Source organism: Labrus mixtus, unplaced genomic scaffold (genome assembly GCF_963584025.1).
Source record: "Labrus mixtus unplaced genomic scaffold, fLabMix1.1 SCAFFOLD_63, whole genome shotgun sequence".
Lineage (NCBI taxonomy): Eukaryota > Metazoa > Chordata > Actinopteri > Labriformes > Labridae > Labrus > Labrus mixtus.
In genome coordinates, this window is record NW_026870342.1 from 172,501 (window position 1) to 187,500 (window position 15,000).

Sequence of the window (15,000 nt, forward strand, 5' to 3'; positions counted from 1 at the left end):
TCACAAACTCACTCTCATTCGCTATGTACAACAATTTAAGATGTGCTTTCCATTCATTCACAAACATTCTCCACACATTCATTTTCTTACTTTCATACAGTGCATAATTCCTTCTGTTAAAAACCGCTTTTCTTGCAAAAGCCAAAATTATATTCATTACATTGTGATTTTTTTGTTTTGTTCCCACCCCCAACAACACCGACAATTCCCACCCCCTTTCATTCCAACACTCATTCTTACTGCATTTCCCCAACATTTCTCTTATTTTTCCCCAAAAATAAACCAATTCCCCACACGTAACAAACAAATGTATTAAATCCTCATCCGTACTTTCACATACACAACATTTTCTTTCATACCTCTCCTTATGGATCTGATGCAGGACGATGCAGGTAAAGATCCTCCTGTGCCTCAGTTTGAAATCTAGGTCAAATATTGCATGTGGTGTATGCGGAATGTTAATGTTCTTCCATATCATGTTGCTTGTTATGTCCGGGTATGTGTCTGTCCATTTTACTTCGGATGTGGGTTTCTGTATTCTATGTGTGATTGCGCACCTATACCAAATTTTTGTAGTGACATCTGTAATGTTGTGTTTCTTCTCCCCTAGGCACAGGGAGATCCCCCCCACATCGTCCTGCATCATTCCCTCCTTCTCTTTGATTAATTTTTCCCATTCGCTCGACAAAGACAATTTTACATTTGCAAACACTCTCTCAATCACATCCTTTCTGCACACACACCCTTTATTTTTTAAACCCCTCACCACCATTTGTAAATCAAAATCCCCCCCACAGTTCAGTAAATCCCTTATTCTAATATATCCCGCTTTCGACATAGCTTCACACTTAATTACCCTCTCCCCATTTTTAAAATACGGGCTCGAGAGGAAGGGCAGTCGTAGCACTGACCCTCTCGTTCCGCACTCTGGTACAGTCCAGGATGAAACCTGATACCACGCACTGAGTACTTCCTGGAAAAACCGTGGCAAGTGTTTAAATGAATCCGGGTTATTGATCTGGTACAGGTTGTCCTCGTTGTAGAGTCCAAAACTGCACAGATATTGTTTGAAGTGGTTTTTCCAAACTACGTTCCGGTTCTGGTCCATAAATTTGCCTATCAATTTGACTCTTAGTGCTACTTTTTTTGTAAGTAAATCAATCAAAGCTAGCCCCCCCTGATCTTTAGCCCCTATTATTGTTTTGTGAGCTATACTCGCTGCTTTGTTTTTCCAAATAAAGTCCCTAATGGTCTTTGAAATCTCCTTAAAGGCCCAGTCCGGAAGCGTACAAGTACTCAGCGCATGATTCACTTTGGACAACACGAGAGCATTTGTTACGGCTACCCTTCCTCTCAACAATAGACCCCTCGCTTTCCACAAATTCAATGTTTTTTTAATTTTACCCACCACCTCTTTCCATGTTACATCATCACATTCATTCTCATTTTTCCCCATATTCACTCCCAACACTTTTCTTCTCTCACACACCGTTTTAAATCCCCACTTATTAACTAGATTGGATTCCTTACCTAGTAACATAATTTCTGACTTATTTTCATTTACTTTTGCCCCAGATGCTCTTTCATAAGTTTGTACATGTTTTAATATCAATTCTATATCCTCCTCTCCTTTTACCATTATATTCACGTCATCTGCATACTGTATTATTTTTACGTTTTCCTTACCTATACCTTTTATGTTTACGTCTTCCGATATCAGTGCTGCCAGCGGCTCTGCTACCAAGCTGTACAACAGCGCTGACATCGGACATCCTTGTCTCACTGACCTTGATATTTTAAAAGAATCAGTTAGTTCCCCGTTACATTTTATCTTGCTTTCCGCTCCTGTATACAACATATTTATCCATTCTCTCATTCTCTCCCCGAATCCAAACTTCTCTAACACCTTCCCCATGAACCCGTGATCTACTCTGTCAAAAGCTTTATTTAAATCAATCCCTAGCCATATTCCCCCCTCCCCTTCCATATCCCTGACCGTCTGTTTTATTGAAATGATTGAGTCTGCTATGTCTCTGTTTGGTATACTGTATGATTGTGTTTGTTCTATGATTGTTCCTATTACCTCCCTGATTCTATTGGCTATTGTTTTCGCTATGATTTTGTAGTCTGTGTTGAGTAGGCTGATTGGTCTGTAGTTGTCCAGATTTTTATTGTCCCCCTTGTTTTTGTAAAAAATAGTAACCACCCCTTCCCCTAAACTTTTTGGTATATGTTTCACTTTTTCCATATATTTACTCAATTTGTTCACCAAGGGCACCAGCTGCTCTTTGAAAGCTTGGTAGAATTCCGCAGTTAGGCCATCGCTCCCAGGACTTTTGTTTTTGTTTAACCCCTCTAAAGCACTTCTGATTTCTCCCTCTGTAAACTCACAATCACACCACATTTTATCGTCCTCGCTTAGTTTTTTCTTTAAGGCACCCAAAGCTCTGTTCACACTCACGCTATCACACTCCTGTCTCGAAAACAGGCTTTCATAATAGCCCTTTACTATTTCTAAAATTCCCTTTTTATCTGTCACACTTTTACCTGCTTCATTTAATAATTCGTTTATTTCTGTTCTTTTTTGTTTTTGTTTTTCCAGACCTAAAAAAAAGGCTGTACTCCTCTCCCCCTCATACATATATTGTATTTTACTCCTAATGGCTGCACCCCTACTCTTTTTAAGTTCAATCACTCCCAACTGTTCTTTTAAATGTATGTATTTTTCGACATCTACATTATCTACACTGTCAAGCGATGCTATTTCCTCACTTAGTTGTTTTCTCAAATTCTCTTCCTTTCTATTTTCTCTCCACTTTTTCTCTTTACTATAATTGATACACTTTTTTTTAATTCTGACTTTTACACTATCCCACCACACATTCATATCTTCACTCTCATTCCACTCATATCCCACCTCATTCAACAATCTTTCCATACTTTTCACAAACATTCCATCATCCAGCAAGCTTGCATTAAAGCACCATATCCCTCCTTTACGTACATTCGTTTCTTTTCTAAACGTGATTTCTATTCCAGCGTGATCGCTCCACATATTAGTTTTATATTCAACTTCTTTAATCCACCTCACTACCTCGCATGTCACCAAAGCATAATCTATTCTAGATTGTTTTAATCTATTCAGTACAATTTGTCTCCTGGAGAACACCCTCTCCCATGGATGTAGCAGTCTCCAAATATCAATGCATTGTTTCGTTATCATTATATCTTTAAGTGTCCCCCTGCTCACATCCCCCTTAAACACATTATTTTTTGACACATCGGTGGGTGTCATCGCCACATTAAAGTCACCGATTATTATACAATTCCTTTCCCACCATTTGCTTATTGCAATGAAGAATGTTTTCCTTTCTTTTTCTCCATTCGGTGCATATATATTTATGATTCTTATATTTTTCGTTTCATACACACAGTCTATTACTATTATTCTTCCTTCTTTGTCTCCATAAACCAAATTTACCCCTGTTACCCGACCCGTTTTGACTAAAACCGCCACTCCTCTCGCCCTCGACGTGCCATTGGAGCAGAAAATATGGCCCACAAAGTCTTTTTTTATGTCTTCCACCAGGGAATCATCCCACCTGGTCTCCTGCAGGCACAAAACGTCATTCTGCAAGGAAAGAATCGCATGTCTTTTTTCTTTGTTCCTTAGTCCATTCACGTTTATCGAAAATAAATTAAAGGCCATTATCATAAAAATAAAAACAAAAAAAACGGATTTACAGGGGTTATTGTCAGTCATTATTTGTCCTTACATTTCAATTTTTTCACCAACTTTTTTCGTTGTCCAAGACTTAGTCTTTTTTGCGCACTCGCCAGTTCACTCACATCCATTTCGCTGTCCGTTTCATTGGGACTGGTGCTTTTACCCGTATTATTTAGCGTGATTTTTCTCCCTCCCGCCTGTCCAACACCACTCTCAGGCATCTCCCTCCCCTCTGTGCTCATGCTTACCCCCGGGTCTTCTGCCACGTCCCTTCCGTCTCCTTTTTTCCCTCTCTCGCTCGTTTTTCGCTGCTTCTGCTGTCCTCCCTCTCCAGCCAGCTCCGGCGTCTCCAGCTCGCACTCTGACGCCCGTTCTCCTCCGCTCTCTCCGCTCTGCTCCATTTCTCCGTCACTGTTCTCGTCTTCTCTGATCTCCTTCCTGCTTGCTCCGATCACCTCCTTCTCCTCCGCCTCCTCCTCGTACACCTCCTCCGCCTCGTCTTCATCCTCGTACACCTCCTCCACCTCGTTCTTGCTTTCCTCTCCGTTCTCACACTCACATTCATTTTCTCTTTTTTTACAGTTTGTGCATTTTGTGCTGTTCGCGCTGCACTCTCGCGCAAAGTGTCCCTGCACCCCACAGTTGTGGCACATAAATTCTGGACACTCTCTCAGGATGTGTCCCGGCTGGATGCACATCCTGCACACTTTTTGTTGTCTATCATGTATTACTCTAAAGTATTCGTTCCCCATCACAGTGTTAAACTTTGTGGAGTAAGGGAGTGACTGTACCTGGTCATTAAATCTGACCCGGACAAACCTCGTTCCGTCAGCTATCATTGTTCCAGGCCACATTCTGCGTTTTATTGGTGATGTCGGTTTCACTCCCCATCCCTTCAGCTTCCAAACTATTTCTTCATCTGTGATATACGCTGGCAGGTTTAAAAAAGACACCACCAGCTCATCATTATTTAGTTCTCTCGCCACGACTCTGGTCTCTCCGATTTTAAATCCATCCAGCAGCCTTTCCTTTCCTTTAATGTTGCTCACCGTCACCTCCAGTTTTTCAGGTCCCAGGGTTCTGCACGCCAGCAGGCCCCCACAGATCATTTTTATGTTGCTCATGACGTGATTTAGAGGAACTTTGTCTCCCACCATTTCAATGTTTAGTGTTAGTTTTCTCTCAAAAGACACTTTTGCTTCCTCTTTTTCTGCTCTCTCGCCACCTCTCCCATTCTCTGCATGCGGAGCAATCAGCCCGCCGCTCCTCTCTCTTCCTCTCTCTCCGTCATCCATTCCGTTCCCTGTTTCATTTGCCGTTTTCATCCGTCCTTTTTGTCCGTCGTTCTTCTCGTTGTCGTTTAATCCATTCCTTTGTTTCAGTGCCATGTTTGTTTGTTCACGTTGTTGTCCGTTCTCTTTTCCTTTTTCCATCTCTCCAGTCCGTGGTCCTGTCATCTTTGTGATCCGTCCGTGTGAGTTTGCTCGCGACATACGAGCAAACATTCACAAAAAACAAAAATTCTTCACAAAATTGTGGAAAAAAAACAGGAAAAAAAGGTGAAAAGAAAAACGATCCCCCTAACAGTCAGTGACTGCTGGGGGACATTCACTCACAATCTGAGGTATTTAAATAAATCCAAAGCGCATCCAAAAAACAAACAAATTAGTCCAGCTGTCCTGCTCAGTACTGACACGTCAGCTCTCCTTCAGCACCACACAAACTCTGACAACAAAAGGGGCGTGTTCAGGGTGGTATGGCCGTAAGCCATTATTGTGTGCAGAGAGGGGCCTTTTAAAGATGTCATGCCCTTGATTCTGGCTGAATTTTTGGACATGTGAATATGTCTCTATATGATAAAAAAAACATATGATCAAAAAAAATGAAAAAGCTTACAGCACCTGGTATTCCCAGGCGGTCTCCCATCCAAGTACTAACCAGGCCCGACCCTGCTTAGCTTCTGAGATCGGACGAGATCGGGCGTGTTCAGGGTGGTATGGCCGTAAGCCATTATTGTGTGCAAAAAGGGGCCTTTTAAAGATGTCATGCCCTTGATTCTGGCTGAATTTTTGGACATGTGAATATGTCTCTATATGATAAAAAAAAAACATATGATCAAAAAAATGAAAAAGCTTACAGCACCTGGTATTCCCAGGCGGTCTCCCATCCAAGTACTAACCAGGCCCTACCCTGCTTAGCTTCCGAGATCGGACGAGATCAGGCGTGTTCAGGGTTGTATGGCCATAAGCCATTATTGTGTGCAGACAGGGGCCTTTTAAAGATGTCATGCCCTTGATTCTGGCTGAATTTTTGGACATGTGAATATGTCTCTCTATGATAAAAAAAAACATATGATCAAAAAAATGAAAAAGCTTACAGCACCTGGTATTCCTAGGCGGTCTCCCATCCAAGTATTAACCAGGCCCGACCCTGCTTAGTTTCCGAGATCGGACGAGATTGGACGAGTTCAGGGTGGTATGACCGTAAGCCATTATTGTGTGCAGAAAGGGGCCTTTTAAAGATGTCATGCCCTTGATTCTGGTTGAATTTTTGGACATGTGAATATGTCTCTATATGATCAAAAAAAATCATATGATCAAAAAAAATTAAAAAGCTTACAGCACCTGGTATTCCCAGGCGGTCTCCCATCCAAGTACTAACCAGGCCCGACCCTGCTTAGCTTCTGAGATCGAACGAGATCCAGCGTGTTCAGGGTGGTATGGCCGTAAGCCGTTATTGTGTGCAGACAGGGGCCTTTTAAAGATGTCATGCCCTTGATTCTGGCTGAATTTTTGGACATGTGAATATGTCTCTATATGATAAAAAAAAACATGATCAAAAAAATGAAAACGCTTACAGCACCTGGTATTCCCAGGCGGTCTCCCATCCAAGTACTAACCAGGCCTTACCCTGCTTAGCTTCTGAGATCGAACGAGATCGGGCGTGTTCAGGGTGGTATGGCAGTAAGCCATTATTGTCTGCAGACAGGGGCCTTTTAAAGATGTCATGCCCTTGATTCTGGCTGAATTTTTGGACATGTGAATATGTCTCTATATGATAAAAAAAAAACATATGATCAAAAAAATAAAAAAAGCTTACAGCGTCTGGTATTCCCAGGCGTTCTCCCATCCAAGTACTAACCAGGCCCGACCCTGCTTAGCTTCCAAGATCGGACGACTTCAGGTTGGTTTGGCCGTAAGCCATTATTGTGTGCAGAAAGGGGCCTTTTAAAGATGTCATGCCCTTGATTCTGGCTGAATTTTTGGACATGTGAATATGTCTCTATATGATAAAAAAAAAACATTTGATCAAAAAAATGAAACAGCTTACAGCATTTGATATTCCACAGGCGGTCTCCCATCCAAGTACTAACGAGGCCCGACCCTGCATAGCTTCCGAGATCGGACGAGATCGGGCTTGTTCAGGGTGGTATGGCCGTAAGCCATTATTGTGTGCAGAAAGGGGCCTTTTAAAGATGTCATGCCCTTGATTCTGGCTGAATTTTTGGACATGTGAATATGTCTCTCTATGATAAAAAAAAAACAAATGATCAAAAAAATGAAACAGCTTACAGCATCTGGTATTCCACAGGTGGTCTCCCATCCAAGTACTAACCAGGCACGACCCTGCTTAGTTTCCGAGATCGGACGAGATCGGACGAGTTCAGGGTGGTATGACCGTAAGCCATTATTGTGTGCAGAAAGGGGCCTTTTAAAGATGTCATGGCCTTGATTCTGGCTGAATTTTTGGACATGTGAATATGTCTCTCTATGATAAAAAAAAAACACATGATCAAAAAAATGAAACAGCTTACAGCACCTGGTATTCCCAGGCGGTCTCCCATCCAAGTACTAACCAGGCACGAACCTGCTTAGTTTCCGAGATCGGACGAAATCGGACGAGTTCAGGGTGGTATGACCGTAAGCCATTATTGTGTGCAGACAGGGGCCTTTTAAAGATGTCATGCCCTTGATTCTGGCTGAATTTTTGGACATGTGAATATGTCTCTATATGATAAAAAAAGAACATATGATCAAAAAAAATGAAAAAGCTTACAGCACCTGGTATTCCCAGGCGGTCTCCCATCCAAGTACTAACCAGGCCAGACGCTGCTTAGCTTCCGAGATCGGACAAGTTCAGGGTGGTATGTCCTTAAGCCATTATTGTGTACAGAAAGGGGCCTTTTAAAGATCTCATGCCCTTGATTCTGGCTGAATTTTTGGACATGTGAATATGTCTCTATATGATAAAAAAAAAACATATGATCAAAAAAATGAAAAAACTTACAGCACCTGGTATTCCCAGGCGGTCTCCCATCCAAGTACTAACCAGGCCCTACCTTGCTTAGCTTCCGAGATGGGACGAGATCAGGCGTGTTCAGGGTGGTATGGCCATAAGCCATTATTGTGTGCAGACAGGGGCCTTTTAAAGATGTCATGCCCTTGATTCTGGCTGAATTTTTGGACATGTGAATATGTCTCTATATGATAAAAAAAAAAATATGATCAAAAAAATGAAAAAGCTTACAGCACCTGGTATTCCCAGGCGGTCTCCCATCTAAGTACTAACCAGGCCCGACCATGCTTAGCTTCCGAGAACGGACCAGTTCAGGGTGGTATGGCCGTAAGCCATTATTGTGTGCAGAAATGGGCCTTAAAGATGTCATTCCCTTGATTCTGGCTGAATTTTTGGACATGTGAATATGTCTCTATATGATAAAAAAAAAACATATGATCAAAAAAATGAAAAAGCTTACAGCACCTGGTATTCCCAGGCGGTCTCCCATCCAAGTACTAACCAGGCCTGACCTTGCTTAGCTTCCGAGATCGGAAGAGATCGGGCGTGTTCAGGGTGGTATGGCCGTAAGCCATTATTGTGTGCAGACAGGGGCCTTTTAAAGATGTCATGCCCTTGATTCTGGCTGAATTTTTGGACATGTGAATATGTCTCTCTATGATAAAAAAAAAACATATGATCAAAAAAATGAAAAAGCTTATAGCACCTGGTATTCCCAGGCGGTCTCCCATCCAAGTACTAACCAGGCCCGACCCTGCTTAGCTTCCGAGATCGGACGAGATCGGGCGTGTTCAGGGTGTTATGGCCATAAGTCATTATTGCGTGCAGACAGGGGCCTTTTAAAGATGTCATGCCCTTGATTCTGGCTGAATTTTTGGACATGTGAATATGTCTCTATATGATAAAAAAAAAAACATATGATCAAAAAAATGAAAAAGCTTACAGCACCTGGTATTCCCAGGCGGTCTCCCATCCAAGTACTAACCAGGCCCGACCCTGCTTAGCTTCCGAGATCTGACGAGAACGGGCGTGTTCAGGATAGTATGGCCATAAGCTGTTATTGTGTGCAGAAAGGGGCCTTTTAAAGATGTCATGCCCTTGATTCTGGCTGAATTTTTGGACATGTGAATATGTCTCTATATGATAAAAAAAACATATCATCAAAAAAATGAAAAAGCTTACAGCACCTGGTATTCCCAGGCGGTCTCCCATCCAAGTACTAACCAGGCCCGACCCTGCTTAGCTTCCGAGATCGGACGAGAACGGGCGTGTTCAGGATGGTATGGCCATAAGCTGTTATTGTGTGCAGAAAGGGGCCTTTTAAAGATGTCATGCCCTTGATTCTGGCTGAATCTTTGGACATGTGAATATGTCTCTATATGATAAAAAAAAAACATTTGATCAAAAAAATGATAAAACTTACAGCACCTGGTATTCCCAGGCGGTCTCCCATCCAAGTACTAACCAGGCCCTACCCTGCTTAGCTTCCGAGATCGGACGAGATCAGGCGTGTTCAGGGTGGTATGGCCGTAAGCCATTATTGTGTGCAGAGAGGGGCCTTTTAAAGAAGTCATGCCCTTGATTCTGGCTGAATTTTTGGACATGTGAATATGTCTCTATATGATAAAAAAAACACATGATCAAAAAAAATGAAAAAGCTTACAGCACCTGGTATTCCCAGGCGGTCTCCCATCCAAGTACTAACCAGGCCCGACCCTGCTTAGCTTCCGAGATCGGACAAGATCGGGCGTGTTCAGGGTGGTATGGCCGTAAGCCATTATTGTGTGCAGAAAGGGGCCTTTTAAAGATGTCATGCCCTTGATTCTTGCTGAATTTTTGGACATGTGAATATGTCTCTATATGATAAAAAAAACATATGATCAAAAAAAATGAAAAAGCTTACAGCACCTGGTATTCCCAGGCGGTCTCCCATCCAAGTACTAACCAGGCCCGACCCTGCTTAGCTTCCAAGATTGGATGAGTTCAGGGTTGTATGGCCGTAAGCCATTATTGTGTGCAGAAAGGGGCCTTTTAAAGATGTCATGCCCTTGATTCTGGCTGAATTTTAGGACATGTGAATATGTCTCTATATGATAAAAAAAAACATATGATCAAAAAAATGAAAAAGCTTACAGCACCTGGTATTCCCAGGCGGTCTCCCATTCAAGTACTAACCAGGCCCCACCCTGCTTAGCTTCCAAGATCGGACGAGTTCAGGGTGGTATGGCCATAAGCCATTATTGTGTGCAGAAAGGGGCCTTTTAAAGATGTCATGCCCTTGATTCTGGCTGAATTTTTGGACATGTGAATATGTCTCTATATGATAAAAAAAAAAACATATGATCAAAAAAATGAAGAAGCTTACAGCACCTGGTATTCCCAGTCTGTCTCCCATCCAAGTACTAACCTGGCCCGACCCTGCTTACCTTCTGAGATCGGACGAGTTCAGGGTTGTATGGCCGTAAGCCATTATTGTGTGCAGAAAGGGGCCTTTTAAAGATGTCATGCCCTTGATTCTGGCTGAATTTTTGGACATGTGAATATGTCTCTATATGATAAAAAAAAACATATGATCAAAAAAATGAAAAAGCTTACAGCACCTGGTATTCCCAGGCGGTCTCCCATCTAAGTACTAACCAGGCCCGACCCTGCTCAGCTTCCGAGATCGGACGAGTTCAGGGTGGTATGGCCGTAAGCCATTATTGTGTGCAGAAATGGGCCTTAAAGATGTCATTCCCTTGATTCTGGCTGAATTTTTGGACATGTGAATATGTCTCTATATGATAAAAAAAAAACATATGATCAAAAAAATGAAAAAGCTTACAGCACCTGGTATTCCCAGGCGGTCTCCCATCCAAGTACTAACCAGGCCCGACCTTGCTTAGCTTCCGAGATCGGACAAGATCGGGCGTGTTCAGGGTGGTATGGCCGTAATCCATTATTGTGTGCAGACAGGGGCCTTTTAAAGATGTCATGCCCTTGATTCTGGCTGAATTTTTGGACATGTGAATATGTCTCTCTATGATAAAAAAAAAACATATGATCAAAAAAATGAAAAAGCTTATAGCACCTGGTATTCCCAGGCGGTCTCCCATCCAAGTACTAACCAGGCCCGACCCTGCTTAGCTTCCGAGATCGGACGAGATCGGGCGTGTTCAGGGTGGTATGGCCGTAAGCCATTATTGTGTGCAGAGAGGGGCCTTTTAAAGATGTCATGCCCTTGATTCTGGCTGAATTTTTGGACATGTGAATATGTCTCTATATGATAAAAAAAACATATGATCAAAAAAAATGAAAAAGCTTACAGCACCTGGTATTCCCAGGCGGTCTCCCATCCAAGTACTAACCAGGCCCGACCCTGCTTAGCTTCTGAGATCGGACGAGATTGGGCGTGTTCAGGGTGGTATGGCCGTAAGCATTTATTGTGTGCAAAAAGGGGCCTTTTAAAGATGTCATGCCCTTGATTCTGGCTGAATTTTTGGACATGTGAATATGTCTCTATATGATAAAAAAAAACATATGATCAAAAAAATGAAAAAGCTTACAGCGTCTGGTATTCCCAGGCGGTCTCCCATCCAAGTACTAACCAGGCACGACCCTACTTAGTTTCCGAGATCGGACGAGATCGGGCGTGTTAAGGGTGGTATGGCCGTAAGCTGTTATTGTGTGCAGAAAGGGGCCTTTTAAAGATGTCATGCCCTTGATTCTGGCTGAATTTCTGGACATGTGAATATGTCTCTATATGATAAAAAAAAAACATATGATCAAAAAAATGAAAAAGCTTACAGCACCTGGTATTCCCAGGTGGTCTCCCATCCAAGTACTAACCAGGCCCTACCCTGCTTAGCTTCTGAGATCGGACGAGATCAGGCGTGTTCAGGGTGGTATGGCCATAAGCCATTATTGTGTGCAGACAGGGGCCTTTTAAAGATGTCATGCCCTTGATTCTGGCTGAATTTTTGGACATGTGAATATGTCTCTATATGATAAAAAAAAAACATATGATCAAAAAAATGAAAAAGCTTACAGCACCTGGTATTCCCAGGTGGTCTCCCATCCAAGTACTAACCAGGCCCTACCCTGCTTAGCTTCCGAGATCGGACGAGATCAGGCGTGTTCAGGGTGGTATGGCCATAAGCCATTATTGTGTGCAGACAGGGGCCTTTTAAAGATGTCATGCCCTTGATTCTGGCTGAATTTTTGGACATGTGAATATGTCTCTATATGATAAAAAAAAAACATATGATCAAAAAAATGAAAAAGCTTACAGCACCTGGTATTCCCAGGTGGTCTCCCATCCAAGTACTAACCAGGCCCTACCCTGCTTAGCTTCCGAGATCAGACGAGTTCAGGGTGGTTTGGCCGTAAGCCATTATTGTGTGCAGACAGGGGCCTTTTAAAGATGTCATGCCCTTGATTCTGGCTGAATTTTTGGACATGTGAATATGTCTCTATATGATAAAAAAAACATATGATCAAAAAAATAAAAAAAGCTTACAGCATCTGGTATTCCCAGGCGGTCTCCCATTCAAGTACTAACCAGGCCCGACCCTGCTTAGCTTCCGAGATGGGACGAGATCGGGCGTGTTAAGGGTGGTATGGCCGTAAGCCATTATTGTGTGCAGACAGGGGCCTTTTAAAGATGTTATGCCCTTGATTCTGGCTGAATTTTTGGACATGTGAATATGTCTCTATATGATAAAAAAAAAAACATATGATCAAAAAAATGAAAAAGCTTACAGCACCTGGTATTCCCAGGCGGTCTCCCATCCAAGTACTAACCAGGCCCGACCCTGCTTAGCTTCCGAGATCGGACGAGATCAGGCGTGTTCAGGGTGGTATGGACGTAAGCTGTTATTGTGTGCAGACAGGGACCTTTTAAAGATCTCATGCCCTTGATTCTGGCTGAATTTTTGGACATGTGAATATGTCTCTATATGATAAAAAAAGAACATATGATCAAAAAAAATGAAAAAGCTTACAGCACCTGGTATTCCCAGGCGGTCTCCCATCCAAGTACTAACCAGGCCAGACGCTGCTTAGCTTCCGAGATCGGACAAGTTCAGGGTGGTATGTCCTTAATCCATTATTGTGTGCAGAAAGGTGCCTTTTAAAGATGTCATGCCCTTGATTCTGGCTGAATTTTTGGACATGTGAATATGTCTCTATATGATCAAAAAAAAACATATGATCAAAAAAATGAAAAAACTTACAGCACCTGGTATTCCCAGGCGGTCTCCCATCCAAGTACTAACCAGGTCCTACCCTGCTTAGCTTCCGAGATCGGACGAGATCAGGCGTGTTCAGGGTGGTATGGCCGTAAGCCATTATTGTGTGCAGACAGGGGCCTTTTAAAGATGTCATGCCCTTGATTCTGGCTGAATTTTTGGACATGTGAATATGTCTCTCTATGATAAAAAAAACCATATGATCAAAAAAATAAAAAAAGCATACAGCGTCTGGTATTCCCAGGCGGTCTCCCATCCAAGTACTAACCAGGCCCGACCCTGCTTAGCTTCCAAGATCGGACGAGTTCAGGGTGGTTTGGCCGTAAGCCATTATTGTGTGCAGAAAGGGGCCTTTTAAAGATGTCATGCCCTTGATTCTGGCTGAATTTTTGGACATGTGAATATGTCTCTATATGATAAAAAAAAAAACATATGATCAAAAAAATGAAACAGCTTACAGCATTTGGTATTCCACAGGCTGTCTCCCATCCAAGTACTAACCAGGCCCGACCCTGCTTAGCTTCCGAGATCGGACGAGATCGGGCGTGTTCAGGGTGGTATGGCCGTAAGCCATTATTGTGTGCAGACAGGGGCCTTTTAAAGATGTCATGCCCCTGATTCTGGCTGAATTTTTGGACATGTGAATATGTCTCTCTATGATAAAAAAAAAACACATGATCAAAAAAATGAAACAGCTTACAGCATCTGGTATTCCACAGGCAGTCTCCCATCCAAGTACTAACCAGGCACGACCCTGCTTAGTTTCCGAGATCGGACGAGATCGGACGAGTTCAGGGTGGTATGACCGTAAGCCATTATTGTGTGCAGAAAGGGGCCTTTTAAAGATGTCATGCCCTTGATTCTGGTTGAATTTTTGGACATGTGAATATGTCTCTATATGATAAAAAAAAATCATGTGATCAAAAAAAATTAAAAAGCTTACAGCACCTGGTATTCCCAGGCGGTCTACCATCCAAGTACTAACCAGGCCCGACCCTGCTTAGCTTCCGAGATTGGACGAGTTCAGGGTGTTATGTACTTAAGCCATTATTGTATGCAGAAAGGGGCCTTTTAAAGATGTCACGCCCTTGATTCTGGCTGAATTTTTGGACATGTGAATATGTCTCTATATGATAAAAAAAAAACATATGATCAAAAAAATGAAAAAGCTTACAGCGTCTGGTATTCCCAGGCGGTCTCCCATCCAAGTACTAACCAGGCACGACCCTACTTAGTTTCCGAGATCGGACGAGATCGGGCGTGTTAAGGGTGGTATGGCCGTAAGCCGTTATTGTGTGCAGAAAGGGGCCTTTTAAAGATGTCATGCCCTTGATTCTGGCTAAATTTTTGGACATGTGAATATGTCTCTATATGATAAAAAAAAAACATATGATCAAAAAAATGAAAAAGCTTACAGCGTCTGGTATTCCCAGGCGGTCTCCCATCCAAGTACTAACCAGGCACGACCCTACTTAGTTTCCGAGATCGGACGAGATCGGGCGTGTTAAGGGTGGTATGGCCGTAAGCCGTTATTGTGTGCAGAAAGGGGCCTTTTAAAGATGTCATGCCCTTGATTCTGGCTGAATTTTTGGACATGTGAATATGTCTCTATATGATAAAAAAAAAACATATGATCAAAAAAATGAAAAAGCTTACAGCACCTGGTATTCCCAGGTGGTCTCCCATCCAAGTACTAACCAGGCCCTACCCTGCTTAGCTTCCGAGATCGGACGAGATCAGGCGTGTTCA

General features: G+C 42.7%; 20 non-coding genes and 16 pseudogenes across 20 annotated transcripts in view; all 36 read right to left on the reverse strand.

The window, feature by feature from the left end:
- Positions 1-5,616: 5,616 nt before the first annotated feature.
- Positions 5,617-5,735, reverse strand: LOC132969963 (5S ribosomal RNA). Its single transcript, XR_009671831.1, has one exon. It is a non-coding gene; the product is annotated as a 5S ribosomal RNA (ribosomal RNA).
- A 122-nt stretch (positions 5,736-5,857) lies between these two features.
- Positions 5,858-5,976, reverse strand: LOC132970123 (5S ribosomal RNA). The gene has a single exon (XR_009671984.1). It is a non-coding gene; the product is annotated as a 5S ribosomal RNA (ribosomal RNA).
- Positions 5,977-6,097: 121 nt separating this feature from the next.
- LOC132970397 (5S ribosomal RNA) lies at positions 6,098-6,216 on the reverse strand (annotated as a pseudogene).
- Positions 6,217-6,339: 123 nt separating this feature from the next.
- LOC132970087 (5S ribosomal RNA) lies at positions 6,340-6,458 on the reverse strand. Its single transcript, XR_009671950.1, has one exon. It is a non-coding gene; the product is annotated as a 5S ribosomal RNA (ribosomal RNA).
- Positions 6,459-6,577: 119 nt separating this feature from the next.
- LOC132970241 (5S ribosomal RNA) lies at positions 6,578-6,696 on the reverse strand. The gene has a single exon (XR_009672099.1). It is a non-coding gene; the product is annotated as a 5S ribosomal RNA (ribosomal RNA).
- A 354-nt stretch (positions 6,697-7,050) lies between these two features.
- LOC132969808 (5S ribosomal RNA) lies at positions 7,051-7,170 on the reverse strand (annotated as a pseudogene).
- Positions 7,171-7,292: 122 nt separating this feature from the next.
- Positions 7,293-7,412, reverse strand: LOC132969749 (5S ribosomal RNA; annotated as a pseudogene).
- A 122-nt stretch (positions 7,413-7,534) lies between these two features.
- Positions 7,535-7,653, reverse strand: LOC132969691 (5S ribosomal RNA; annotated as a pseudogene).
- Positions 7,654-8,007: 354 nt separating this feature from the next.
- On the reverse strand, positions 8,008-8,126 carry LOC132970301 (5S ribosomal RNA). Its single transcript, XR_009672155.1, has one exon. It is a non-coding gene; the product is annotated as a 5S ribosomal RNA (ribosomal RNA).
- A 121-nt stretch (positions 8,127-8,247) lies between these two features.
- On the reverse strand, positions 8,248-8,356 carry LOC132969828 (5S ribosomal RNA; annotated as a pseudogene).
- Positions 8,357-8,476: 120 nt separating this feature from the next.
- Positions 8,477-8,595, reverse strand: LOC132970141 (5S ribosomal RNA). The gene has a single exon (XR_009672002.1). It is a non-coding gene; the product is annotated as a 5S ribosomal RNA (ribosomal RNA).
- A 122-nt stretch (positions 8,596-8,717) lies between these two features.
- Positions 8,718-8,836, reverse strand: LOC132970153 (5S ribosomal RNA). The gene has a single exon (XR_009672014.1). It is a non-coding gene; the product is annotated as a 5S ribosomal RNA (ribosomal RNA).
- A 123-nt stretch (positions 8,837-8,959) lies between these two features.
- LOC132970176 (5S ribosomal RNA) lies at positions 8,960-9,078 on the reverse strand. Its single transcript, XR_009672037.1, has one exon. It is a non-coding gene; the product is annotated as a 5S ribosomal RNA (ribosomal RNA).
- Positions 9,079-9,198: 120 nt separating this feature from the next.
- Positions 9,199-9,317, reverse strand: LOC132970102 (5S ribosomal RNA). Its single transcript, XR_009671964.1, has one exon. It is a non-coding gene; the product is annotated as a 5S ribosomal RNA (ribosomal RNA).
- A 122-nt stretch (positions 9,318-9,439) lies between these two features.
- On the reverse strand, positions 9,440-9,558 carry LOC132969940 (5S ribosomal RNA). The gene has a single exon (XR_009671808.1). It is a non-coding gene; the product is annotated as a 5S ribosomal RNA (ribosomal RNA).
- Positions 9,559-9,679: 121 nt separating this feature from the next.
- Positions 9,680-9,798, reverse strand: LOC132969947 (5S ribosomal RNA). The gene has a single exon (XR_009671815.1). It is a non-coding gene; the product is annotated as a 5S ribosomal RNA (ribosomal RNA).
- Positions 9,799-9,919: 121 nt separating this feature from the next.
- Positions 9,920-10,028, reverse strand: LOC132969751 (5S ribosomal RNA; annotated as a pseudogene).
- A 121-nt stretch (positions 10,029-10,149) lies between these two features.
- LOC132969775 (5S ribosomal RNA) lies at positions 10,150-10,258 on the reverse strand (annotated as a pseudogene).
- A 123-nt stretch (positions 10,259-10,381) lies between these two features.
- LOC132969875 (5S ribosomal RNA) lies at positions 10,382-10,490 on the reverse strand (annotated as a pseudogene).
- A 121-nt stretch (positions 10,491-10,611) lies between these two features.
- Positions 10,612-10,720, reverse strand: LOC132969740 (5S ribosomal RNA; annotated as a pseudogene).
- Positions 10,721-10,840: 120 nt separating this feature from the next.
- On the reverse strand, positions 10,841-10,959 carry LOC132970159 (5S ribosomal RNA). The gene has a single exon (XR_009672020.1). It is a non-coding gene; the product is annotated as a 5S ribosomal RNA (ribosomal RNA).
- A 122-nt stretch (positions 10,960-11,081) lies between these two features.
- LOC132969943 (5S ribosomal RNA) lies at positions 11,082-11,200 on the reverse strand. Its single transcript, XR_009671811.1, has one exon. It is a non-coding gene; the product is annotated as a 5S ribosomal RNA (ribosomal RNA).
- Positions 11,201-11,321: 121 nt separating this feature from the next.
- On the reverse strand, positions 11,322-11,440 carry LOC132970140 (5S ribosomal RNA). Its single transcript, XR_009672001.1, has one exon. It is a non-coding gene; the product is annotated as a 5S ribosomal RNA (ribosomal RNA).
- A 121-nt stretch (positions 11,441-11,561) lies between these two features.
- Positions 11,562-11,680, reverse strand: LOC132970371 (5S ribosomal RNA; annotated as a pseudogene).
- Positions 11,681-11,802: 122 nt separating this feature from the next.
- On the reverse strand, positions 11,803-11,921 carry LOC132970127 (5S ribosomal RNA). The gene has a single exon (XR_009671988.1). It is a non-coding gene; the product is annotated as a 5S ribosomal RNA (ribosomal RNA).
- A 122-nt stretch (positions 11,922-12,043) lies between these two features.
- LOC132969888 (5S ribosomal RNA) lies at positions 12,044-12,162 on the reverse strand. Its single transcript, XR_009671780.1, has one exon. It is a non-coding gene; the product is annotated as a 5S ribosomal RNA (ribosomal RNA).
- Positions 12,163-12,284: 122 nt separating this feature from the next.
- Positions 12,285-12,393, reverse strand: LOC132969717 (5S ribosomal RNA; annotated as a pseudogene).
- Positions 12,394-12,514: 121 nt separating this feature from the next.
- Positions 12,515-12,633, reverse strand: LOC132970292 (5S ribosomal RNA). The gene has a single exon (XR_009672147.1). It is a non-coding gene; the product is annotated as a 5S ribosomal RNA (ribosomal RNA).
- A 123-nt stretch (positions 12,634-12,756) lies between these two features.
- LOC132970048 (5S ribosomal RNA) lies at positions 12,757-12,875 on the reverse strand. Its single transcript, XR_009671913.1, has one exon. It is a non-coding gene; the product is annotated as a 5S ribosomal RNA (ribosomal RNA).
- Positions 12,876-13,229: 354 nt separating this feature from the next.
- LOC132970028 (5S ribosomal RNA) lies at positions 13,230-13,348 on the reverse strand. The gene has a single exon (XR_009671894.1). It is a non-coding gene; the product is annotated as a 5S ribosomal RNA (ribosomal RNA).
- Positions 13,349-13,470: 122 nt separating this feature from the next.
- On the reverse strand, positions 13,471-13,579 carry LOC132969848 (5S ribosomal RNA; annotated as a pseudogene).
- A 123-nt stretch (positions 13,580-13,702) lies between these two features.
- Positions 13,703-13,822, reverse strand: LOC132970409 (5S ribosomal RNA; annotated as a pseudogene).
- A 122-nt stretch (positions 13,823-13,944) lies between these two features.
- LOC132969791 (5S ribosomal RNA) lies at positions 13,945-14,064 on the reverse strand (annotated as a pseudogene).
- Positions 14,065-14,418: 354 nt separating this feature from the next.
- On the reverse strand, positions 14,419-14,537 carry LOC132970373 (5S ribosomal RNA; annotated as a pseudogene).
- Positions 14,538-14,659: 122 nt separating this feature from the next.
- LOC132970375 (5S ribosomal RNA) lies at positions 14,660-14,778 on the reverse strand (annotated as a pseudogene).
- A 122-nt stretch (positions 14,779-14,900) lies between these two features.
- The window catches only part of LOC132969899 (5S ribosomal RNA), a 119-nt gene continuing 19 nt past the window's right edge, over positions 14,901-15,000 (reverse strand). The window contains exon 1 of the ribosomal RNA XR_009671781.1: positions 14,901-15,000. This exon is cut by the window's right edge and continues 19 nt beyond it. This is a non-coding gene — a ribosomal RNA (5S ribosomal RNA).